Source organism: Anomalospiza imberbis, chromosome 33, assembly GCF_031753505.1.
Source record: "Anomalospiza imberbis isolate Cuckoo-Finch-1a 21T00152 chromosome 33, ASM3175350v1, whole genome shotgun sequence".
Taxonomy (NCBI): Eukaryota; Metazoa; Chordata; class Aves; order Passeriformes; family Viduidae; genus Anomalospiza; species Anomalospiza imberbis.
This window is the reverse complement of record NC_089713.1, coordinates 882,311-908,297: the sequence shown is the minus strand read 5'-3', so window position 1 is coordinate 908,297 and position 25,987 is coordinate 882,311. Positions and strand designations below refer to the sequence as shown.

Sequence of the window (25,987 nt, the reverse complement as noted above, 5' to 3'; positions counted from 1 at the left end):
GGACCTGGCTGAATGCAGCAGATGGAATCATGGAATCACAGAATCCTTTCTGTTGGAAAAGACCTCTGAGCTCATCCAGTCCAGCCGGTCACCCAGCAGTGTCGAGCCCAGCACTAAACCATGTCCCTGAAGTGCCAAGGCCTGGACAACAGCCCTGAGTGAGGCCCTGAGCCAAAGGTGGCCTCTGGATGAACCTTCCAACCAAAGGTTATCTTTGTATCTGCTCACTAATGAAATATGCATGGTCATTAGCGCTGTGATAGATGTATCCACTCATTAGTGAAACATGGATTGACCTTTCTGTGTTTAGAAGCCAGACAAGGCCATGAAATCTGACATCTGGCCTTGTCTGGGGCTGAATGGGCAAAGTCACCTCCCTTGGTTCCTCTTGGGCCCTGGCCAGGCTTTGGGAGGAACCCAGGAAGAGGATGAAAGCAGATGTTCCCGCACCAGCAGCGCTGTCAGTTTGTTCATTCAGCACTGTCAGAGCTGGGCCCTCTCCCAGCGAGGCTGGAGCCCCACCTGTGGCTGGAGGCACCTGCAGGAATTCCCAGTGTCCAGGAGTGGCTCTGCAGCCCTTGGCTGTGACAGCTTCCCCAGCTGCTGTGTGGATCTGGGGCATGGTAAAGCCTGAGGGTAACTGCTGCTGGATCTTTCTTAATCACTGCTGCAATCTTTGGTGCTGCTGGCTGGGTGCATTGCTGAGCTGCTCCTTTTGTGATTCTTTGCTGCTTTGAGCTACAGTCAATGACACTGAGTCCTTCAGTTGGTGTCTGTGTCTTTGGTGCTGACCCTGCCCACTGGTGAGACAAAACTGGCACAGTCTGGCCAGATCACAACAAAATGTCACTTTTTAAATGTAAATGTGAGGAATCAGTCCCATCAGAAATTCCCAGATGGGAAGCCCTTCCCTGGAGTTCCCTGGCTCTGGAGTGGGCTGAGGTCAGAGCACTGGTGTCAGCAGTGGGGCACTCTGTTAAAAGAGGCTGAACCCCTGGATGTCTTCAAATGCATCCAAAAATTGCATGTGGAAGAAGGAAAAGAATTGTGGGTTTGGGAATATGTGGGTGAAGTTTGTAAATGGCACATTGGAAACAGCACCAACAGAAGGAAGAATTGCTTTTGGAATGCTCCCACATGGAGGGACAGAGGAAGGTTAAAACTTGAGCTCAGGTTCATTTGTGCAAGTGAAATATAATATTATTATTATCATCATTAATAACAGTTATATAAAAATAGAACATGATTATACATTTTTTTTAGATAGAATTAAAAATTGATAATGTGAAATAAGGCTGACAATGCTAATATGTCACCTTTGGCTGCTCACTGTGACACTGAATACCCTACAGAAAAGGACTGGCCAAGACCCAAATGTCACAATAGAACTTTGTGAATTGTGTATAATGAATAAAGGAGGAAGGGATGATGTGGAAACCCAGGACACCGGGAGGATTTCTCTGTCTGCTCTGGGGTGTCCTGACCCCCAGGGGAGCACTGACTTTGACCCTCATTCATGGAGAAAACTTCCAAAGCCTCAAGGTAAACTAGAAACCACAAAAGTGTGAAATAGATTGTAGAGATTGTAGAGAGGAGTTTAGTATGTCACATGGGTAAGAAATTTAAGCTTTAGGATTTTTAGTATGTTATAGATGGATTCAAGATCGTTATAAATGAATGCTCCAATTTATTAATTAAAGAAAATTTATTAAATTGTCCAAATATAAATTTAGAGAATAACAACGAAAAGCCACTATCAAAAAAAGGTCAGTGCCGAGCCCGGGATCGGCGCTGGGTGAGACACAGGTTTGACCACTACAGCACAGGGTCCCCTATGTTCACCCCGACTGTTCTGTCCAAGTGTTTTATATATGGTTTTTCTTGCTGAGGCAAAGTCTCTTTCTTCTTTTCTGGGCTGCACCTATTCATGTGGGGTTCTTTCACTGTGGCAAGTTGAACAGAACCCGTCCGATTGATCATGCTCCTGGAGTTCGGTATTCAGATGTATCTCCCTGATGGTTCTGGTTATCTCACTCTCATCTACTTACAGCGTGTTTCTCGTTGGGCGTTCCAAACATGTACATGTCACTTAGGGCGTGTAAGTGGTGCCATTGTGTTCAGCTGGATAAGATATACAGAAGTTTATTACATACAACAACTTGCAGAGTAAAATCTCTGACACTTTGTTATATATGGGATTTGACGCAGAAAAAGGGAATTAGAGAAAGGGAATTGGCTCATAAAATGAGAAAAAGACGAGAATGGAGATGCGTGAGGGAAAGAGAATGAAGAGAGAAACAAAAAGATTAGCATATAGAATAGCATGGTAGGTTAGTGAACACATTTTGGAATAGCAACAGCAAACCGTTTTACCAGCTCAAATGTGCAGCTACCAATAAAACAAAAGCAGCCAGCAAAGCAGTTCAGTAATGTTTTACTTTCTAAATGTCCAGAGGGATTCAGCAAATCAGTACAAACATTCTGAAATACCTTGGCTAATGCTGGAGAATAGGAGGGGAACAGAAGCCCGGTGTTTTAAAAATTCTGCACTGGGACATTGAGCAGTCATTGTGGTGGTGAGATGGTTTCTCCTTGAAGCTGATGAGGGACAAAGCAAACCTCCAGCCAGCCACCCTGCTGAGAGCTTGGCAGTAAAGAGCCTGCAGCCAAGTAGGTGCTTTTCATCAGAAGAATTCAAAATAGTGTGCCAATATCCAAACCTGACCACTGATTGGTTTGACCCAACTTCCTGAAAAAATTCACTTCCATGTCAAACCACGACAAATATGTAAAATGTAACATAAGACACTTGAAAAATGATGAATGCCAAATGATCTGAGTATTAGATCTTTCCTCAAAGAGAATCCTTTTTGCTAACATCTACATGCCAGGAGCTGCAGTGTAGCACCAGGGAGACAAAGGAACCCACCAGTGCTGAAAAGCACCCATCTCCGAGCCGGCCACGTCCATTCGTTTGCAAATTAGGTCCTTTTCTCCCTGCTGCCAGCTGCGGGTTTGAAATACTGTGAAGCAACCTACCCGTCCTTGTTGGGGTGCTTAAAAAAACTTACAGAATATTTCTTATCAATATAACATTTTTCATACATCTATTTCTCACAAGCACGAATTATCTAAAATACACATAACAATTCCATTATTCCATCTGCTGCATTCAGCCAGGTCCATGTTTGCAGCATTCATTTGCTCACAAAGTCTCCTCAGGCCCAGCTCTTGTGGCCTGAGGCTTCAGCTCCTTCAGCTCCTGGTGCTCAGCTGCTCGTACTGAACCGGATGACTCGGGGAGAAGAACGCAGTCCATCCAATTCCTTCTGGGACACGGAGAGGGGAGGCTGTGGAAACAGGAGCAGTGTTTGGGGTGGCCTCCTCTCTGCCCTGCACGCCTTTCAGCGCTTTGAACCAGCCAAGAGCTTTCTCCAAGAGTGCAATGGAGCAGCTGCTCCTGCTGCCGGGTCTGGCTCTCTTCAGTCTCTGACCTTGCCTGCTTTTGTCCCTCTTGCTGTGCCCTCTGCTCCCCCAGGGCTCGGTGGCTGCTGCCCAGGACTGTGGGACTGGCACGGATCCAGGGGTCGAGACCCTCCTTTCTCTGCCCTTGGAGCTGCCTGGGCACAGCAGCCTTTTCCATCTGGAAGCTCCCCATGGACAGGGAGTCCCCAGCTCCGTTCCTTGCACAAGCTCCAGGAGCCCAGGGCTGCCATCTCAAGTCCCTGCTGGCACTGGGGGCTCCCAGGTGGGCACAAGTGGGGCAGCAGAGCCAGCAGGGAGCCTGCGAGTCTCTTCCAGCCCTGTCTGCTCAGAGTTTGGGCCTTGGAGCCTCAGGTGGCCAAAGGCAGCTGCTGCTGGTCCCTCTGTGTGCCCGTGTCCAGCAGTGCTGCTCCATCCGTCTGTGCCCAACCACGGGGAAAAGCCTCAGCCCTGCAGGGCCAGGAGCTGCCGGGCTCTGCCTGAGCAGCTCAGCCAGAGGGAAGGGAGCTGCTCCCCACGGGAACCAGGAGCCAAGGGCTGGAGCACCTCGTTCTGGGGCAGAGCCCAAATTCTGTGAGGGAGTAACAGAGTTATTCACGTGCACTGGTGTGTCAGCTCTGCAGGTGCTGTGCCTGCAAACACATGGCTCGAGATGTGCAAAAGAATTCTGCAACTCTTGGCTGGAGCAGGATGTCAGCAGTGCTGAACTCCAGCTTAGTCCAAAGCAAACACTTTACACCTCTGCTCATATCTGCTAGATTTTTTACATCGGGATATCCAGAGAAAAGCAAACAGAGGAGTAAATATTTTCATTATTTATCAGAAATATATCTCATTTTGCTGAACATTTCTTTTTCAGAATGTGTTATCTTCTTAAAAAGAAAAAGAAAAAAGAAAAAAAAAACGAGAAAAATATTAAAGAGAAAAAAAAGAAACAAATGTGTAGTGAAATCTTCTTAAACTTTGGATTAAGAGGTAACTGATCTTTTTAAAGGGAGAACTCATATACTTTGTGCATGTTCTCATGCCTGGATCCATCTTACGGACTGACATCAGCATCCATTTTAAAGACTTTTGGTTTTGTTTCCAATATTAAGATTTTTTTTTTTAATTGGAGTTGAAGCAATAAGAGGATGAGAGATGAATTGTGCACGACTGTGTCTTGAGTACAAAAATATTGCAGTTTGAAACTTGGACCTAAAGTATTGAAAATGAAACTTACAAATCCCAGTGTATTGTGTGACAGCAGCTTTTCCTATAGGATGTGCAGCATCACAAAGACTTCATCAGTGGGGTTGGGAGGGCTTGGAGCTTTGTCCTGTGCCACTCTGGGATGTCATGAACCAGGACTTCACCTGCCACCAGCCCAGGTCACCCTCTGCCACGCAGCTCCTTGGGCCTTGTGTCCCCAAAGCAGACACAAAGTGTTTCTGCTGCTCCCCCTTTGCACAAACCCACAGAGAGCTGGGATTTTTCCAAGGCTCATGTCTCCATTGGGCCATATTCCCAAAGAACCAGCAGCACATCCTGATGAATACGGCGAGTTACGTGGATGGTTGTCAGATCCACTTCCTGCCTAGAAATCCTGAAACTGCTTCTAAATGCTGCTCCTTCAGCTCCTGGACACCTTCTCACACAAAGCTGGGAAAAAAATCCCCTGGCCACTGGCTAAAAGGTGAGTTATGCCCAAGTTAGAGCTCTGTGGGAAATCTCTGTCCCTCCCTGACGTTTTAATGTATCTGTACATGGGGGTGTGCATGGATGCGTCTTGTATACAAAGGAAGGAGCGTGCAAGCAACGGGACTGACACTTTCAGTGTCCATGCTATTCCATACCCATGGGTACTTAGACATTATGGAAACCCTGGCACAGACAGGGCCTTCTGTCCATGGGTACAGAGACATCCAAGAGCACCTGGCACACACAGAGCCTTCTGTCCATGGGTACAGAGACATCCAAGAGCCCCTGGCACACACAGAGCCTTCTGTCCATGGATACAGAGACATCCAAGAGCCCCTGGCACACACAGAGCCTTCTGTCCATGGGTACAGAGACATCCAAGAGCCCCTGGCACACACAGAGCCTTCTGTCCATGGGTACAGAGACATCCAAGAGCCCCTGGCACACACAGAGCCTTCTGTCCATGGGTACAGAGACATCCAAGAGCCCCTGGCACACACTGGCCTGGCACACACAGGCCTGGCAGCACAGGTGGCTTTCCCCACAGGCTGCAGGAGATGAGAACACAATATTTGCCAACACTGACTGCAAGCCACAGCTCTGGGTGCTCCCCGTGAACCTCAGCTCTGGAACCACTGTCTGCCCCAGGCTTCAGGGGCTGCAGTGGGAGCCTGGCTGGGCTCTGCCCTGGGGCCATCCTGCAGGGACAGCTGCAAACAGGGAGCATCCCCTTGCCACAAACAGCGAAGCCAGGGCTGCAGGGCAGCTGCTCCAGCCTGGAGTGCACTGCTGAGTGCTGCGCTCTGGGGCTGGGGCTCCCCGCACAGGGGACTGGACTGGTGTGCCAGAGGAGACAGAGAAGCTGCAGCTTCAGCCTAACTGAGGTGGGTGCGTGGGCTGGGAAGAGTGGGGAGGCTCAAGGGGATTCACAGAGCTCATCCTGCTGCAAGGATGAGGAAAAGGGAGTGGGAACTCAGCAGTGAGGAGAGCTGAGGGCTGGAGAGCAGCTCTGAATGACACTAAAATCCCACTGGACCTCTGAGACATTGCTGCTCCTCAGCCTGTGACAGAATGAGTCCCTAAGCCTGGGGCTCGGCCTTCCTCATGGTGAGGGGCACCAAGGAATGCAACAGTGTGATGGAGACTGCCATGGGCTAGAAACTCACTGGGGGACAAGAGAGAGCAGTTGGGAAGTAAAAGGCAGGTGGGGGAGAGAACAGTTCAGAGAAGGGCTGAGCTACAGCTTGAGCAAGCTGCAAAATGTCATTTGGGGTCATCCCAGATTGATTTCATTTCAGAAGCTATTGAAAAAGTTTATTTTGGGGTGGTGTCATGTTTTCCCTGGGAGGTGTACACTCTGCACACTTGAGCTGTGTTGCTGAAATGCTCCAGCAGGTCTGTGCTGCAGGTCACCCCATTTCTTCTTTGGCTGATTGCGGCCCGGTGCTGAGCTCCAGCAGAGCCCTGGCAGAGCCCAGAGCAGCCTCAGCACCCGCAGAGCCCGGCTGCAAGGAGAGAAACCAGAAAGCGCCCGTCAGCTGAAGGCTCCTGTCCCCTTGTCCCAGCTGCCCGCGGTGCCCAGGCCATGCTGGCCGTGCCCAGAGCTGTGCCCAGAGCTGCCCATCCCTGCTGCCTTTGGGAGCAGAGCAGGAGGGCAGGACATGTGCCCAGCCTGCAGCCGGCCACGGCACATCCAGCCCTCAGCAGCTGCCCAGAGCAGGATGCTCCTGTGCTCGCTGCCATCTCCCCAAAGCTCTGATCCCACCATGCCAAGCAGACGGGACCCACCTGACGCCATCCCCCACTGGAAGAAAAGCTGGTTCCAAACCATGTCCTCAGCCTTCTCCAAGGGCACGGCCCATCCACACCACAGCTGCTCCCAAGCACTTCCTGATCCAGACTGGACCCCAGCTAGAATGCTTCCTCTAGAAAAGCACACAACAAAATTTTAAAAATGGATTACAGACAAAAAGGGGAACAAGAAAAAAGGTCAAAAATCATATTACTCTCAGGGACTTGAGGAAGGCCCAACCCCTGCATGCTAGGGAAAAACCCACCCACAGGTGAGGGAAGCCCAGGCTTTCTCCCTTCCCCCCTGCACTGCCCCCCAAAATAACGGTGATCCCAAAGCAAACAGGGGCAGTGGAGCAGCCCAAGCCCTTCCTTGCCTGCAAAGCAAAGCAGCCCCTGCACAGGTTCTGGAGTCCCACCTCTGCTCCCACCATGGGGGTTTGTTTGTGTTAGGCTGGCTGCCCCAGCCCCAGCCCGGGGCACGGTGGGTGCTGGGGCTGTTGGCAGGGCCAGGAGCCCACTCCCATTTCATCACCACCCCAGCCCATCCCTCCAGCCCTGCCAAAAGCAGCCTGGCAGCCGACTGAAGGATCAGCTGCATCCGCCCCAGCAAAGGGGGAACCTTTGGTTCCTGGCCAGACTGTGCAATGCCCAAATCTGGGAGCATCCCCCTGCGTGTGGACTCACCTGCAAATTTCCTGTGGAGCCTGGCTTTGGAGAAGGTGCCAGAATCGAAGTCCATCATCCTCAGCTGCCGGTGACCAGGTGGAGGAAGAGGTTGTCATCCTTGATGTCGTCCTCGCTGTCCCCAGCAGCAGCAGCCCCACCTGGTACAGCTTCTCCAGGGCCTCCTTCTCCTTCCCGGAGGTGAGCCCAGGCTGTCTGGGTTCTGCGCAGGGCCCAGAGCTGTCAGGGAACCAGGACAAGCAAAACCAGCTCAGATGGCAGCCACCAGTGCTGGGCAGAGCAGCTCAGCTCCAGCACAAGGGCTGCGTGTCCCCATCTGATGACCCCTGGGCAGTGACACAGGCAGGACAAAATGTCTGGGTTCCTTTGCTTCTGATTGCCAAGGCATGTGTGGAGCTGTAACTTACCAAGGCCTTGCATCAAAGTGTGCCTGTGGCTCTCTCCCTTCTTCTAGGGCCGATCAATATCCTGCAGCCAGGGATCACAGAACAGCTCTTCTAACGAGGGCCTGTCCGAGTGCAGCATGGATAAACACCGCCTGATCACATCTTGGCACTCTGGGCAGAGAAACCAGAACCCGCCGGTCAGCTGGAGAAGGCTCCTGTTGGCTTTGCCCCACTATTCCCGTGCCCAGGCCATGCTGGATGTGCTCAGAGCTGGGCCTAAACTTCCCCATCAATTCCCTGTTTTGGAGGAGAGCAGGAGAGCAGGACATGTGCCACCTCCTCAGCAGCTGCCAGAGCGGGATGCTCACGAGCTGCTGCTGTCTCCCAGCACTGGCATTGCCCCCGTGGCCAGAGATGAGGATCCACCTTGAGAGAGCCGTCGTGGCAGCGAGAGCTGATGGTCCCAGCTGATGTTCTGGCTCCTCCTGAAAGGGTGCTCCCCGCAGACCATCTGGTGCAGCAGGATGCCCAGGGACCAGATGGTAGCTGGCTTGCCGTAGTAAAATCCAAAGTGGATCCATTCCGGGGGGCTGTATGACGGTGTTCCTGTGGAATACAGATGGGGTTCATCAGGGGGATGCTGCTGCTCCCAGAGCCTGGCCCCAGCATCCCTGGGTGTGTGGGGGCTGCCCCAGTGGCACACGGGGTGACCGCTGCCCTCTCGCCAGCACCTGGGACTTGTGTACAGACTCGGGGTTGGAAAAGAAGCCACTGGGGTTGGAAGAGGGCAGCAGAAGTCCTGGCAAGGCCCGACCATGAGGAGGCAAAACCCACCCAGTCTTGGGAAAACCATGCCTTCATCCTCCCTGCCTGCACTGCCCAAAAAACATCATGAATCCAAAACAAACCAGGTGAGTGGAGCAGTCCAAGCCCTTTGTCACCTGCACACCAAACCGGCTGGGACACAGGTTACGGCCCCCCTCTCTGCTACCCCCACCCACCCGTGTTTTTGTTGGGCTGGCTGCCCCAGCCCCAGCCTCAGTCCTGCCCAGAGTGGTAGGCAAAGGCTTCCAGCAGGGCTTGAAGCTGGCTCCCCACCCAGCCCTGCACAAACGCAACTCAGCTGAAATCTCAGTGCCATGAAGGACAGCAAAAGGGAGAATCCCCGCTGCCACACCCAGCTTGGGCTGTGAGATGTTGGGCCATGAGATGCCAGGACCGAGAGCACACCCCTGCATGGGCTCACCTGCAAAGCGAGTGTAGGCTGTGTCTTGCAGGTAGGTGCCACAGCCAAAGTCAATCAATTTGGCCTGCCCGGTGGCCAGGTCAACCAGGATGTTCCCTGGTTTGATGTCCCTGTGCAGGACCCCACAGCTGGTGCAGTGCTGCACGGCCTCCAGCACCTGGCGGAACAGATCCCGCGCCACCGCCTCGGACAGGAACCCCCGTGCCCGAATGAAATGATGCAGGTCCTGAGACCGCTTTGGGCGTTCCAGCACGATCAAGATGTATTTGGGGAGTTCAAGCCACTCCAGCAGCTGGACGACACCGGGGAAGCCAGTGGACACCTTGGCCAGCAGCACGATCTCCAGGGGTGATCTCGCCGCCCGCCATGCCCAGCCTCAGCCCCAGCCCCATCCTCCTCCTCCTCCTTCTCCCCCCCCTTCCCCTTCCCCCCCCCTCTCCTTTTCCTTCCATCCCTCCTCCTCCTCCTCCCCCTCCTTCTCCTATCCCTCCTCCTCCTCCTCCCCCTCCTCCTCCTCCTCCTCCCCTTCCTCCTCCTTCTGCCCCGCCGCCGGCCCCGCCGCTCACCGGGGCGCCGTCCGAGAGCCGCGTGGCCGCGAAGACGCTGCCGAAGCCGCCGCTGCCCAGCAGCGATCCCAGCCGGTACCGCTCCTGCAGGCCCTGCTGCGCCTTCCCTGCGGGCGGGACGCGGCTGTCAGCGCTCGGCCCGGGGCCAGGAGCGGCCCCCGAGCGCCCCCCGACCGCCCCGGGCCGGCCCTCCCCAGGCGTTCGCTCCCGGCAGTGGGACAGCGGCGGCTCGGGGGCGGCGGCCGCGCTGCCGAGCGGCGGAGCTCGGGCCGGGGAAGCCGCAGCGGAGGCGGCGGCAGCGGCCGCGCCGTGTGTGTCCTCCGCGGGGCCCGGGAGGAGCCGGGGCCGGGGCCAGGCTCGGGCCAGGCGGAGCCAGAGGGAGGCGATGCCGCCCCAGCCCCAGGCACCGATGCCCGCCCAGAAGCGCCACCGCCAGCACGGCCAGAGCCGGGCGGAGGCGAGACCCCGGCGGGACGGCCGGGGGCGGGGATGGGGCAGCCCCGCCCAGAGCCGGGGGCGGGCCGGGGGCATGGCCCGGCCGGGAATGGGGAGAGAGAGAGACTGGGAGAGGAGGGAACAGCGGGAAAGGGAGAGCGGGAGACGGTGCGGGACAGCGGGAGAGGGAGAGGAGAATCAAGAGGGAGTCTCTGCTTTAGCTGCCGCTGCTGCTACTGCTGCCGCCGCTGCTGCTGCTGCTGCAACTGAAGCTCCGGGGCCGTTTGTCCCCGTGTCCGTTTGTCCGTTGCCCGCTCACCCCCACGCCCAGCCCCCCGCTCCCCGGGGGCAGCCCCTGAGCCTGTCCAAACACGGGAACTTTGCCGTGTTCAGCCCAGACCCAGAGTCTGGACTCCTGCACGGGGGCAGAGGTATCTCCTCGGTCGCTGCCGTGCATTGTCCAAGCTGAGGATCAAACCCTATCGGGGCACATTCCTTGGCTGAAGGATTCCCTGGTCCTGGCCCTGCACTTATGGCTCCAGCGTTGCTTTCCAGCAAAAACTGGAAGGCAAACTGTGTAGGTCATGGTACTTTAGAGTGTCTAGAACTTGCTAAGTCATTGATCTTAGAGGTGAGATTGGAATTAATGGGATGGAGAAGTAGTGCAAGATGGAAAAAGGGAGCAGAGAAATAAATAGAGGAAAACATCTTGGACTGTTTCTTTCAATTTTCATTTCACTTCTGGAAAGCTGTTTCAGTTTTCCAGGAATCTTCTCCACAGTCCTGTTTGCTCTTCTCAAGAACCTTTCCTGGAGAGCCAGGTTGAGCTCCTGTCACAAGATGTGCCACCACCTGCAGCTTCTCTTGGCTTTCCCCAGCGGGTGTGCAGCAGGAGTCTTGCAGCAGAGCAGGACAAAGGTTTGGAGAACTTGACAGCTTGTCCTTTCTTTTCCTGGTGAGCTGGGGAGTTGTGCCATTGGTGAGGTTTTCATTGTGACTGTTCCAGCCTTGGGAAACAGGAGGTGGAACCAGGACTTGTTAGGGAATACAAGCCTGACTGAATGCAGAGAAGGAATCTCCAGAGCCCGCAGCCAGAAATGGAGAGCTGTGTGATAATCATTCCCACATCTCCATGGACACCTGGAAAGTGATCTAGAACATGAAAATGGGACAGAGGGAGTTTGTTTCTGTGTTCAGTTTGGGTGATTCTACATCTCCAGAGCTGGTATAAATCAAGAGCACAGTCAGTTCATGATAAGCACCAGAACAGGCTGGACCTCTGAGAGTAGGTGATGGAAGGAATTTGAAAAGGAGAAATGCAGGGAATGACTTGGTGGACTGTGCCAGGAGCAGGGCAGGTCCCGCTGCAGGAAAAGCCCCAGGCCAGCCCCAGCACAGGGAAGGCCTCGGGCACAAGGGCAGAATGCCGTGCTGGGAGCTGTGCCAGGGAGAGCCTGAGGCACCAAAGGCGCCTTGGCAGCAGCAGCTGCTTGCAGGGCATGGCCAGAAGCCTCCCTTGGCAAGCCGGCCTGGTGGCCAGCACTGCAGAGCTGCTGCCTCAGGGCTCATTTCTGGCTGGGCTCTGCCCCAGCCCACAGAGTGTGACCTCAGCCCTGACTCTGCCACGGCCCTTGTGCCTGAGCCCTGCAAAGCCCAAAGGTCACCTGTGCCCCCCTGGCTGTTCCAGCCCCTGGGGCAGGGGGAGGAAAGGCAGAGAAGGGGCTGGGTTTGGCTGTGGGATGTGGGGTCCAGCAGAGACCATGAGGAGTCAAGGCAGTGGATGGAGTGCACTGAGCAGCCCCTTCTGCCCCTGCAGTCCTGGAATGGTTTGGGTGGGAAGAGCTCTGCAGTGCTCATCTCATCCAAACCCCGCCATGAGCAGGGACATCTTTCACCAGATCAGGTTGTTCAGAGCCCTGTCCCAGCTGGACTTGAATGTTTCCAGGGATGGGGCACTGACCACCTCCCTGGGAACCTGTCCTGGTGTATCACCACCCTCATCATCAAACATTTCCTCCTTATCTGTTCTTATCTGAACCTCCCTTCCTTTAGTTTAAAACCGCCCCCCTTTGTCCCATTGTGCCAGGCCCTACTAAAACCTTTGTCCACCCTTGTATTTCCAATGAGCCGGGTTTCCATGGCAACTGCCAGGACAGGTGACCCAGGTGTCACCCCCAGTGAGGGCTGCCATGGAAACAGTGCCCAGCACTGCCCCTTTCTGTCTGGCTGACCTGGCCTTTGGCCCTGGCCCTGGCGTTTGCTGCTGGTTCCGCGGCGCCTGACCGGCCAGCGCGGCACAGAGCAGGTGGCCATGGCACAAGCCCCCAGCAAGGGATCCCCTCTGGCTCTGGGCAGTGACACCAGCCCTGAGCAAGGGACCAGGGCAGGTTTCCATGGCACCAACCATCACAACGGCTCCAGGAGCAGAGTGACTCTTGCCAAGGAACTTTGTGGTGCTGTCACTTAATATTAAATCTGGTTTTTGCTGATCCCTTGCTGGGGATTTTTTCAGTGCTCTCAAGCCCTCGTTGGTAACAGGGTGAAGGAGCCCTGGCCCAGGCTCTGGCCCTGGGGGACACGGGGACGCTGCCGGGGGGTCCCTGTCCCCCTGTCCCAACCCCCACAGCCCCAGCTCCCATCCCCGTGTCAGGCTCTGGGGTCGATCTCGTGGAACATCCTCTGGGGGAGGCTGCGGCGCTGGGGGTGGGGGGACGCGGAGGGACAGGGGACCCCGCTGTGCACGAGCAGTGTTGGACTTCTCTGGGGGAACTGGGAGGGGGGGCAGGGGTGGAGTGACCTCCCCAGTGACTTCACACAGCCCCTGTGATGTCACACACACCCCTGTGATGTCACAGAACCCCTGTGATGTCACACAGCCCCTGTGATGTCACACAGCCCACTCTGAGATGTATCAGGCCACCTGTGATTTCATACAGGTGTCCTGTGAGGTCACAGCCTGCTCTTTGAGGTACCAGTCTGCTCTGTGATATCACAAAATCTGCCCTGTGATGTCACAGCCCAGCCTGTGATGTCAGAGCCAGCTCTATGATGGCACAGCCACCTTTGTGATGTTATGCAGCCATGCTGTGATGTCACAGCCTGCTCTGTGATTTCACAGTCAGCTCTGTGATGTCACAACCCACTCTGTATTGTCTCAGCCTTCTCTGTGGCATCACACAGCTGCTCTGTGATGTCACAGAGCCCTTTTCTATGACGGCAGAGTCTTCTCTGTGGCCTCACAGCCCGTTCTGTGATGTCACACAGCCAGCCTGTAATGTCACAGCCAACTTTGTTACATCACAACCTCCTCGATGACGTCACAGCCTACTCTGTGATGTCACAGCCTGCTCTGTGGTGGCAGAACTCACTTAACATGTCACACAGCACCTCTGTGGGCTCAGAGACCCACCCTGTGATGTCACAACACCTTCAGTGATGGAACACAGCCACCCTATAATGTCACAGCACACTCTTTGACCTCACAGCTTGCTCTGCTCTGGGATGTCATACAGGCATGCTCTGATGTCACAGCCTGCTCTGTGATGTCACATAATAAACCAGGGATGTCACAGCCAACTATATGATGTCACAACCTGGTCTGTGATGTCACAGAATCACAGAATTGCTGGGTTGGAAGAGACCTTTAAGATCATCAAGTCCAACCCATGCCCTAACCCCACCTCAGCTAAACCATGGCACTGAGTGCCACATCCAGTCTTTTTTTAAACACATCCCATGATGGTGACTCCACCACCTCCCTGGACAGACAATTCCAGTACTTTATCACCCTTTCCATTAAATCTTTCTTCTTAATATCCAACCTAAATTTCCCTTGGTGCAGCTTAAGACACTGTCCCCTGGTCCTGTCAGTTGCTGTGAGGAGAGAGACCGACCCCCACCTGGCTGCAACCACCTTTCAGGAAGCTGTGGAGAGTGATAAGGTCACCTCTGAGTCTTCTCCAAGCGAAACAACCCCATCTCCCTCAGCTATTCCTCACAGGACTTCTGTTCCAAGCCCCTCACCAGCCTTGTTGCCCTTCTCTGGACACGCTCCAGCCCCTCCATGTCCCTCCTAAATTGGGAAGCCCAGAACTGGACACAGCATTAGAGGTACGGTTTCACTACAGGGGAAGAATGCCAAGCACACTAGAGCCAACTACAGGGGAAGAATGACCTCCCTGCTCCTGCTGGCCACACCATTCCTGATCCAGGCCAGGAGCCATTGGCCTTCTTGGCCACCTGGGCACACTGCTGGCTCATGTCCAGCCTGCTGTCGACCAGTGCCCCCAGGTCCCTTTCTGCCTGGGCACTGTCCAGCCACACCGTCCCCAGCCTAGAGCAGTGCAGGGGGTTATTGTGGCCAAAATGCAGCACTGGGCACTTGGACCTATTGAACTTCATCTTCCTGGACTCTGCCCATCCATCCAGCAATTCCAGGTGTCCCTGCAGAGCCCTCCTACCTTCCAACAGATGGACACACGATTCTACCTTAGTGTCATCTGCAGATTTACTAATGAAAGCCTCAATCCCCTCATCCATGTGGTCAATAAAAACATTGAACAGAGCTGGCCCAGCACAGAGCCCTGAGGGACAGCACTGGTGACTGTCCCCAGCTGGATGCAGCACCGCTCACCACCACTCTCTGGGCCGGCCATCCAGCCAGTTCTGAACCCAGCACAGAGTGCTCCTGTCCCAGCCGTGGGCTGCAGCTTTTCCAGGAGTGTGCTGTGGGAGACAGTGCCAAAGGCCTTGCTGGAGTCCAAATAGACACATCCACAGCCTTTCCTGCATCCACCAGGAGGGTCACCTGGTCATAGAAGGAAACCCGGTTGGTCAAACACGACCTAGCCCTCCTGAACCCCTGCTGGCTGGGTCTGACACCCTGGCCATCCTGGAAGTGCTGTGTGATGGCACTCAGTGTGAACTGTTCCATGACCTTACCGGGTACTGAGGTCAGGCTGACTGGGCTGGAATTACCAGGATCCTCCTTCCCACCCTTGCTGTGAATGGGTGTCACATTGGGCAGCTTCCAGTCATCTGGGACCTCACCAGTGAGCCAGGACTGCTGGTAAATGATGGAGAGCGGCTTCGCAAGCTCATCTGCCAGCTCCCTCATCACCCTGGGGTGGATCCCTTCTCGTCCCAAAGATTTATGAACATCCAAGCAGCTCAGCAGTTCTCTGACTGCCTCCTCTTGGATAACAGTGGTCCACTCTGCTCCCTGACACCATCAACCAGCCCAGGAGGACAGTTGTCCTGAAGGCAAATCGTCTTCTCACTAAAAACCTGAAGCAAAAAATGGCGTTAAGCACCTCTGCCTTCTCCTGATCTGCAGCTATTAAATTCCCTTCCACATCTAATAAAGAACAAAGGTTGGTCTTACCCTTCCTTTTACCATTGATATATTTGTAAAAACATTTTTTTTTATCCTTTAGAAAAGCTGCCATTTTAAGTTCAAACTGAGCTTTGGCTTCCCTAATTTCTTCCCTTCATGCTCTTGCAAGCCCCTTAAATACTTCCTGAGAGACCTGGCCCTCCTTCCAAAGATGATACATCCTACTTTTATTGCTAAGTTCCTTCAAAACCTCCTTGCCCATCCAGACTGGAGGTTTGTCTCGTCGACTCGTCTTTTGGCACACAGGGAGAGTCTCTTCCTGTGCCTTCGAGATCTCTGTTTTGAAGCTTCCCTCCTTTTCTGAACTCCTTTGTTCAGGAAGGGACTGAGGAAAAGACTGTCTGTGCCCCTGTCCTATTAACCACCTGACCCAATGCCCTAAAGTCCCTTTTAATTGCCCTGACACTCCTCTTTTCAGTCTCATCACTGCCAGCCTGGGGTACCAGCAGTGGGCAATAATCAGAGGGCTGAATCAGCCCAGGCAGTGTGTCAGTGATAACCCGTACCCGGGCCCCAGGGAGGCAGCAGACCTCTCTGTGGGGTGGGTCTGGTCAACATATGGGGCCCTCTGTTCCCCTCAGGAGGGACTCACCTGCCACGATTACCCTTCTGTCCTTTTTGATGTTAGAGGTGCTGATCTGTCTCACAGATGAATCATAACTGGGAGGTTCACTGGACAGATAATTTTCTTCTAAACCATCTGGCTGACTCTCCAGATCCAGGGGATCATACCTAATCTGAAGTGGCACCTGGCTTGGGAGAGGGGGGTGGGAGGGATTTTTATTATTACCTCCTCGAGTAGGTACCCACTCCCACTCCCCTTCATCGGCCGGGTGTCCTTCTATAGCCTGACAGTGGGAGGTGTGGGAGACAGCGGGAACCAAGGAGAGCATTGCTGCACTGCCAGACCTCATGGAACCAAGGATCCATTGTGACACTGCAGGGCCCTGGGGCACCACGGTGCCATTGTGACACTGCTGGGCCCAAGGATCCAAGGGACTTTGTGACACCAGAGGGACATTGTGACACTGGGAGGCCTCATGGAATCAAGGACAGCATTGGGACACTCTGGGGCCTCATGGAACCGTGGTGACACCAAGTTGTCTGGGGGTGTTGATCTGCTGGAAGGCAGGAGGGCTCTGCACAGGGCCCTGGACAGGCTGGATCCAGGAACCAAATCCAACAAGGTGAGGTTTAACAAGTCCATGTGCCAGGTCCTGCACTTTGGAGACAACAACCCCTGCAGCGCCACAGGCTGGGGACAGAGTGGCTGGACAGCAGCCAGGCAGAAAGGGACCTGCAGGGACTGATGGACAGCAGGCTGGACATGAGCCAGCAGTGTGCCCAGGTGGCCAAGAAGGCCAATGGCTCCTGGCCTGGATCAGGAATGGTGTGGCCAGCAGGACCAGGGCAGTGATTCTTCCCCTGTGCTCAGCATTAGTTGGGCAGCATCTCGAGTGCTGTGTCCAGTTCTGGGTCCCCCAATTTAGGAAGGACATGGAGGGGCTGGAGCATGTCCAGAGAAGGGCAACAAGGCTGGTGAGGGGTCTGGAGCACAAGTCCTGTGAGGAGCGGCTGAGGGAGCTGGGGTTGTTTATCCTGGAGAAGAGGAGGCTCAAGGGAGACAAGGCGGTGTCAGGGCACAGGTTGGACTTGATGATCTCCAAGGTCTTTTCCAGCCTTGCTGATTCTGGGATTCTCTGAAACCACACATGGAGCAATTGCAGGAGGAGCCCTGGGCCTCCTCTTCAGAAGCTCCAGCAGCCCAGGTCCCTCGGCTCCTCCTCACAGCCCCAAAGCCCATCCTGTCAGTCCTGCAGAGCCTCTGCAGCCCCTCCTCACTGCCCAGAACAGGCAGCCCCACAGCCAGACACAGCAGCCCAGATGTGCCCCCCTGGCCTGGGGTGCCTCTGGCAAGGGAGCAGCACGAGGCACTGCAGGAGCCTGCAGATAATTCCTGCAGCACTTGTGGGATGATCCTGCTCCCCAAGAGGACGTTCCCATGGTGCCAAGTCAGGAACTGGAATGCGGAGTGGGGCCAGACAGGAAAGGGCAAACAGGGATGGGCTGTGTGCAGGGGAGGGAAGAGGGGTGAGGAAGAGAAATAAATTTGTAGGAGGAAGAGTAAAGAAAGCAAAGGTGAAGGCAAGGAAATGCTCAGGGCAGTTTGGGGGTGGCTGCCAGGCAGCCCTGGCTCTGAGAAACAACATCTGCAGTGGGACAGGAAGCTCCCAGCTGATGGGAACAAACTTTTTGGCTGACTGCAGAGGCCAGGACAAAGCTGAGTGGTTTCCCTGGCGTCCCCCAGCCCTTCCTGGCCCCCGGGGCTGATGGCATTTGTGCTCCCTCAGGTTCATGTCCCCACAGCAGCAGCATGGGGGTGCTCCCGCCTGCGGTGTGCAATGCAAACAGGGGCTCTTGACGTTTCTTTGTGGACAACATTAATATGTAAAACAAAGAAAAAGAACCTCCAAAAGGAAAACAACAAGAAGTATCAAAGACGACATTTATTAGAAGTGTTTTGCAGAAATTGGCCAGCAGTTTAATGTTCCCGAAACCATCCAGTCATCAGTCTCCACACTGCAGCCTTGAGCTCCTGGTTCCTCAGGCTGTAGATGAGGGGGTTCAGGGCTGGAGGCACCACCGAGTACAGAACTGACAGGGCCAGATCCAGGGATGGGGAGGACATGGAGGGGGCTTAAGGTAGGCAAACACTGCAGTGCTGACAAACAGAGAGACCACGGCCAGGTGAGGGAGGCAGGTGGAAAAGGCTTTGTGCCGTCCCTGCTCAGAGGGGATCCTCAGCACGGCCCTGAAGATCTGCACATAGGAGAAAACAATGAACACAAAACAGCCTAAATATAGAAGAGCACTTAGTACAATAAGCCCAGCTTCCCTGAGTTTGCAGTGTGATCTTGAGGATCTGGGGGATTTCACAGAAGAACTGGCCCAGGGCATTGCCATGGCACAGGGGCAGGGAAAATGTATTGCCCGTGTGCAGCAGTGCATTGAGAAAGCCACTGGCCCAGGCAGCTGCTGCCATGTGGGCACAAGCTCTGCTGCCCAGGAGGGTCCCGTAGTGCAGGGGTTTGCAGATGGACACGTAGCGGTCGTAGCACATGATGGTCAGCAGGGAATACTCTGCTGAGATGAAGAACAGAAAGAAAAAGAGCTGTGCAGCACATCCTGAGTAGGAGATGGTGGTGGTGTCCCAGAGGGAATTGTGCATGGCTTTGGGGACAGTGGTGCAGATGGAGCCCAGGTCGCTGAGGGCCAGGTTGAGCAGGAAGAAGAACATGGGTGTGTGCAGGTGGTGGCCGCAGGCTACGGCGCTGATGATGAGGCCGTTGCCCAGGAGGGCAGCCAGGGAGATGCCCAGGAAGAGGCAGAAGTGCAGGAGCTGCAGCTGCCGCGTGTCTGCCAGTGCCAGCAGGAGGAAGTGGCTGATGGAGCTGCTGTTGGATGTTTCTTCACTCTGGGAATCATGGACTATTGAAAGAAGATATTGACAAGACGGGAAAGATTTCAGTGTGTCATTCCTATGTTTTTTTATTAGGAATCCCCCCAAAAATACTTCTCCTTGTTGGCTGGACTTTGCTCAGCCTTTTTTCGCTGAGGTCAGGTTTGTGCTGCTGCCTCATCTTCGACACTGCTCTCAGCCTGAACACTGGGGAGCCCATAGGGAAAACAGGGCTCGCTGTGCCCCAGTGCAGTCAGACCTGCTGGTCCCACACAGGAGCCCTTTGCTCATTTCAGTTTCCTCTGTTTCAGGGTGATCCCACTTCCAACGTGCTTGAACAATACAGTGGCCTTTTTGAAGACTTCAGTTTCATTGTCAGCATCTCTAAATTCTTCTACCTTTCCCTGTGCAGCTGGAAATGGAGGGATACTAAGCGTTGGTCTGGCTCTCTGCTTTTTCTGTCAGTGCTACCCAGAGTGCTTTTGTCACAGGAAACTCAGACTTTTTGTCACAGGCATCATGATTGGCAGATCTTGAAATGCTCTCAAGTCCCTGAGCACTAAGTCACGGAGAATTAAAGCCACACAGGCCACATTTGCAGTGCTCAAACACAGCCCTGTTGCTGCTGCTGCTGCTGCTGAAATAGAATCAACTGACAGAGGCCATTACAGAAATTGCCTCTGGAGTGTCAAATCAAATGAAAAAATCCACCAGGAGAAAGAGAAGCCAGAACTTTTCGACTCACTTCATTGTTTCTTCTGAGCAGCAGCAGAAAATGGAGATGCCCAGAGATATTTCCAGCTGCTGCTGATCCCAGTGGAGCCCAGCCTGCTGCCCAGTCCCAGCTTTCCCACCCTCCAGCAGACGCCCTGGTTCCCTGCAGGAGTGCTGGGAAAGGATGGAGAGCAGCCTGGCAAGCTCTTTCTGCAGCTCCCTCTTTACCCTCGGGGAGGGAGAACATTCCACAGGAAAGCAACTGGTGCCACAAGGAGCGGGTGGCCTCAGGCACCTTTGGGGATGGAACAAGGCCTTGGTTTGACATAAGTAAGCACAAGCAATTCACATGAGTAAACAAGTAATTAGCACAGACATGCCTAAGTACTTAGAACCAGTTAGCATAACAAAAACCTGTCTGGCCTAACTTGACATGAGAGTGACCTGACAAAAAGCTTTAGACACAGTCTACCAGAAGAACTAAGGGCAAGTGTGGAATCAGCCCTGTGCAGGGAAGCCCTGAGGAAGACTTTGTGCTGCTTTGGGGCATCGAGACCGCTCCTGGCCAGGGCCTGGACATCAGCTTCAAGTATGGGAATCTGACACAATGTATTTCCAACCCCCTGCCTGTGGAATCACCTCAGCAGTGTAAAGATGGATGGTGATTTTGATACAAGGCCTACATCAACCCACTGAAATTTATATGTGGCAGAGGAACACTTTAGTGGGGTGCAGACCCCTGCCCTCCTGCCAGGTCAATAAAAGGGCTTTTGGCTGACAATGCATTTGTCTGCCGATTTGTTTGAATGAGGGAGACCCCTCAGGACTGCTGTATCCTGAGGGAACACCGTTGGCCTTGGCCTGTAGGCACCTGCACAAGCTTAAAATCAGCTGCCTCAGCTTCCAGGACCTCTCTTGGCCAGCATCCTGACGTGGATGCAGGAGTGCTGTGAGGCACTGCTGGGACCCAGCGGGACAGGACCGGCTGTCTCGTGTCCACGTAGCACCCCTCACACAGCCAGGGCCATCCCGAAACCAGACAAACACTCACGTGTCAGCACAGGGGAGCAAGGACCACTGGGCTCCTCTCAGGGTATCTCAAAGTTCGAGAATCCACCACAGCACTGGTAAATTTTTGGGGGGACCAAGGACTTTGAGTATCAAAAGGGAAACTCCAATTTGTAGAGAGGGAAGTAAAATGCCTAGGACATGTGATTTTTCAAGGGAGCCAGCGGCTGAACCCTGAGAGAATTGCAGGGATAGCCTCACTCCCACGGGCAAAAGCTAAGAGGGAAGTCAGAAGGTTTTTAGGCCTGTTGGGATATCATAGGCTATGGATTGAAGGATACACGCAGGTCATCAGGTTCTTGTATGAAAAGTTAGTAGAAGAGATTAGATGGGAAGAAGACAACAAGCAAATTTTGAAGCTTTAAAGCAAAAATTAGTCAGTTCAGCAGCACTGAGTCTTCCTGCCTTAGACAAACCCTTCTATCTGTTTGTGGAAATAGAAAAAGGGACAGCACATGGAGGGTTAGCCCAGGACCGGGGAGGATCCAGGAAACCAGTGGTCTATTTATCAAAACTGCAAGACCCTGTCAGCTGGGGTGGCCAACCTGCATTCAGGCGGTGGCAGCGAGCGCCCCACTTGTAGAAGAAAGCAAAAAATTAACCTCTGGGGGTAAATTGAAAATATATACCACTCACTCAGTAAGGAGTATCCTCAGCTAAAAGGCTGAAAAATGGTTCACAGATTCCCGAGTGCTAAAGTATGAAGCCATCTTAATAGATAATGGTTTAGATCTAGTCGTGAGTAACCAACTCAGCCCTGCCCAGTTTTCAGATGGAAAACCTGGTGAGGAATTAATATATAATTGCCTAGAAGTTATAAACTATCAAACTAAAGTAAGAGAGGACCTAACAGATCAACCACTCCAAGGTGGAAAATGGTTGTACATTGATGGATTTTCACGGGTAATCCAGGGCACAGGGTATTGGGGTAGGCTATAGCAGATGAAGAGTTAGTGGCCCTAGAAAAAGGAAAATGTCGGAACACAGCTCTGGAAATATTCACACAGAAAAGAGAAACAATATATACCGACTCAAAATATGCTTTTGGAGTAGTGCATACCTTTGGAAAACTTTGGGAAGAGCGTGGGCTATGAAATTCAAGAGGAAAGGAACTAAAAACTTATTTTAGAAGTGTTAGAAACCTTACAAATACCAGAAGAAGTGGCAGTAGTATATGTTAAAAGACATAAAAAAGGGGTGACTCAAGAAGCACAGGGGAACTATTTAGCAGATTTAGATGCTAAGAATGCAGTTGAATCAGGGACAGAAAAACTAACGATAGCATTAACCCCTATGAGAGAAATGGAAGAAGTCCCCGTATTCAGTGAGACAGAAGAGAAAGAATTCCTCAAAACAGGAGCCAAGAAAGATAACAAAGGGAAGTGGAGATTAGCAGATGGGAGGCAAATGTTGAATAAACCCCTTGCCAGGAAAATGCTAGAAGGCATACATGGGACAACACACTGGGGTACACAAGCACTAAGTGATCAATTTCTAAGGGACTGGGGCTGCATAGGAATTTTTGGGATAGCTAAGCAGGTAATTGAAATGTTTGTGGTATGTCAACAAGTAAATGAGAAGGTCATGAGGAAAACACCAGGGGAGGGCGAGAACTAGCCTTACAGCCCTTTCAAAACATCCAAGTAGACTTTACCGAGCTTCCTCAGGTACAACGGTGGAAGTTTTTACTAGTGATAGTAGGTGACCTGACTCATTGGGTAGAGGCGGTACCCACGGTTAAAGCCAATGCCAATGTTGTGAGTAAAACACTTCTAGAATCAATCATTCCCCGATATGGGATGGGTGAACAGGATTGATTCAGACCAGGGAACTCATTTTGCCTCTATAATATTGCAAAAAGACGTTCAAACCCTGGGAGTAAATGGGAATTACACACTCCATGGCATCCACAGAGTTCTGGTCACATTGAGAGGATGAATCAAACTCTTAAAAGAGCTCTAGTTAAGCTGATGACTGAAACCCAGATGTCATAGATAAAATGTCTCCCTTTAGCCTTGTCAAGATTTAGAACCCAACCCCAGTCAGATCTGGGGGTCTCACCCTATGAAATGACATTTGGGTTACCCTTTTTGACCTCACCCCAGAGGGTTGCCATCTATGAGGAAGGGGAAGCCAATGCCAAGAAATATGTTATGTCTATAGCAGAAACCTTAGAAGGGCTAAGACATAAAGGGGCTATTCCTCAAACAGCCACCCTGGATTTCAGAATCCATAACATTAATTCTTGGGATTGGGTCAAGTAATGATCAAGTCATGGAGGAATCACCCTTTAACTCCTCAATGGGAAGGTCCCTTTCAGGTACTGCTCACCACCAAATCGGCCGTGTGAACTGCAGAGTGGGGATGGACTCATGCCAACAGATGGACTCATGCCCACAGAGTTACAGGCCCTGTAGGAAAAACACAATGAGTGGACAGTAATATCCAGGACAGGGGAAATGAGGTTGACTGAAGCAGAGACCGAGAGGCAACCAGAAAGACAACAAACCCAAAAAGTAGAGTCAAGCTTCCACCAGCCAGCTCAACAACTGTCTTCCTGTTTTAATGAACGGGAATTACCAGCACCTGTTGAGGGGAAGTACACAAGGGACCGTAAAAGGTAATGGGGCAGCATCCTTAAGAAGTAAGACAAGGAATAGAGGGCAAGACCGGGTTGGCTCCTTTGTCCACTACCAAGAAGATGGCATAGCCCTGCTGCGGGTAGCAACCCTGTAGGCATGGTAATGTAGGGACAAAAGGTCATATCGGACCACTGTCATTCCCCAACTGTCTTTGAATACAACAGGGACTGGAGGGCGAGACCGAGCTGGCCTCTGGACCCCTAAGATACACTGATTATGGGTAGCAACCACATAGGCATGATAGATGGGAGTCAAAGCCATCCTGGACCTCTGTTAGGCCCTTCAGTCCATTCCAAATAAGTGTGTCTAAGGAAAACCTGAGATTTTTCTCCTGTTCCCACTGTCCTTGCCCACATCAACAGATGCTAGTATGACTCATTCAAGAGAGAGAGAAATTATTTTACTTAATTGTTCAAGCATAATGACTTATAGAAAAATAACATGGGGGTTTGTTTAAGATGAGTAATCCTATGGTTGACTCTCACAGTTAAGGGGTGAATATTAAGTAGATGTTAAGAGAAGTTGTGTAGGTGGATAGTTCTCTTTCCCTTACCCCTTGCATTGTTATCATGGGATGTCCTCAGTAGTCAGGGCATTTGGGAGGGTTGGCTTGTTGCTATGGCAGCGCCTGAGCTCCAATCAAGCTGTAAGAAAGTGATCTCCACCACTGGACAGCGAAGGAGGAGTGGATTGACAAGATTTTGGGAGGGGCTGGAGGTATTAAAGACAGAACATCCATTTTGTAGATGAGCACATGGTGACTGAATCCTTTGCTCCTGGTGCTGTATTCTTTACTTTATTCACTCTTCTGTTGTATTTTGATAAGGTCTTAATAAAACTATTTAAATTATTGAAAGTGAAAATTGTTTCTCACATGGGGTTGGGGATTGTGGGGCAAGGTTGTCCACACTGGGTCAGACCTCAAGGTAAAACTTCTCTGACCTGGCCAGACCTCCTTAGGAGAGGCCCTATATCAATATCAATCACAGAATGCTGCAATCAGCTCTTCTCTAAAGAGAACAGTAATAAAGACACTCTTTAAAATAGGAATATATATTTCTTAGAAGCTCTTTGAAATGTTTCTCCATAACTATAAAAGGAAAACTTCTTAATTAACTACATAAGAGCAGAGGGAAATGAAGGCAGAGCCATGGCTTCTCAGGAATTGCTTGATCCTAATGAGCCACGTGGAGCATTTGGAGCTGAGCCCTGGAACCTCAGGGCCTGAGAGGAGATTGCACAAACCTGTCTAGGAGTCAAAGTCAGAGAAAAAACCCAAAGTTTCTCAAGCCATTAGTGAGTGCCAGTGTGGTCCATCCCCAACGCAGGCTCCTCATGGACTCCTTGGAGGAGAGAAATGGAGGCCAGCATTGCACAAAAACTTCTCAGAGACTCAGAGTGAAAAGGACAACCCAAAGTACCTTAAACTCCTTGAGTATCTCAAAGCATCAATGAGCCCCCCTGAGTGTCAGCACAAAGCTCTCAAGGGACTCGTTAAAGCTGATAACTGGGGCCATGATTGCACAAACCTCTCACAGAGTCTGGATCAAATGGGAAACACCAAGTACCTGAAAAGAACTGAAGCACCTTGAAGCATTAATGAGCCCCACTGAGTGTTGTTCCTGACAAAGCCTCTCCAGGGACTAATTACAGCAGATAATTGAGGCCATGACTGCACAAAGCTCTCAGAGACTCCAAGGCAAAAGCCAAAGCCAAAGTGCTTTGGAAAACCTGCAGTCCCTGGGAGCATGAAGGAGCCCCCAGGGCCATTCCTGAGCAAGGCTCCCCAGGGACTCCTTCCAGCAGATCCTTGAGGCCACTGGGATGTGGGCTAGGGGGGATGCTGAGGGCAGGACAAGGGGCTGACAGTGCCCAGCCTGGCTGGGGCTGTGCCAGGAGGCCCCAGTGCCTCAGGACAAGGTGTCTCCTGACAGCCCTTGGTGGCACAGACCCTGCTGTGCCCCAGGGCACCAAGACTTGGCTTCTCTTTGTCCCCACCTGTCATCAGTGCCTCCAGTTCTCTGCTCTGCCTGGGGCCTGGGGACACTTTCTCAGTCATGTCCCTCAGTGGGACCCATTAAAAGTCAAAGAAACTTTGGAGTTGGATTCTGACTTGGAGTTCTGGAGAGGTTTCTGCAGCTCCCTCTCAGGGCCTGATGTTCAGGGCCTGAGCACAAAGCCCCAGAGGGTCATTAAAGTCCTTGTGCTGTGTCTGTGCTGCTGAGCTGGGCCGGGCTCCTGGCACAGAGGGTGATCCTGGTAACCAAGGAGAGCTTCAAAAGCACATTTCTCTGGATGAGCAGCTCTTCTCCCAGCCCAGCAGGGCTGGGGCACTGCCTGCAGCCAGCCCGGGCACAGCACAGAGGCACAGAGAGCTTCCGTCAGTCAGGGCTGGGAAGGTGCTGAGAAGTGCCTGGGGCAGAATCCCTGGCAG

General features: G+C 52.8%; 2 protein-coding genes and 1 pseudogene across 2 annotated transcripts in view; 1 reads left to right on the top strand and 2 right to left on the bottom strand.

The window, feature by feature from the left end:
- Window positions 1-25,987, top strand: part of LOC137463965 (zinc finger protein 208-like) — a 1,270,300-nt gene that overhangs the window by 454,243 nt on the left and 790,070 nt on the right. The gene's annotated exons all lie outside the window — the stretch shown is intronic.
- The window catches only part of LOC137463966 (zinc finger protein 271-like), a 1,077,684-nt gene that overhangs the window by 462,685 nt on the left and 589,012 nt on the right, over window positions 1-25,987 (bottom strand). The window lies entirely within an intron of this gene.
- Window positions 18,200-18,987, bottom strand: LOC137463970 (olfactory receptor 14C36-like; annotated as a pseudogene).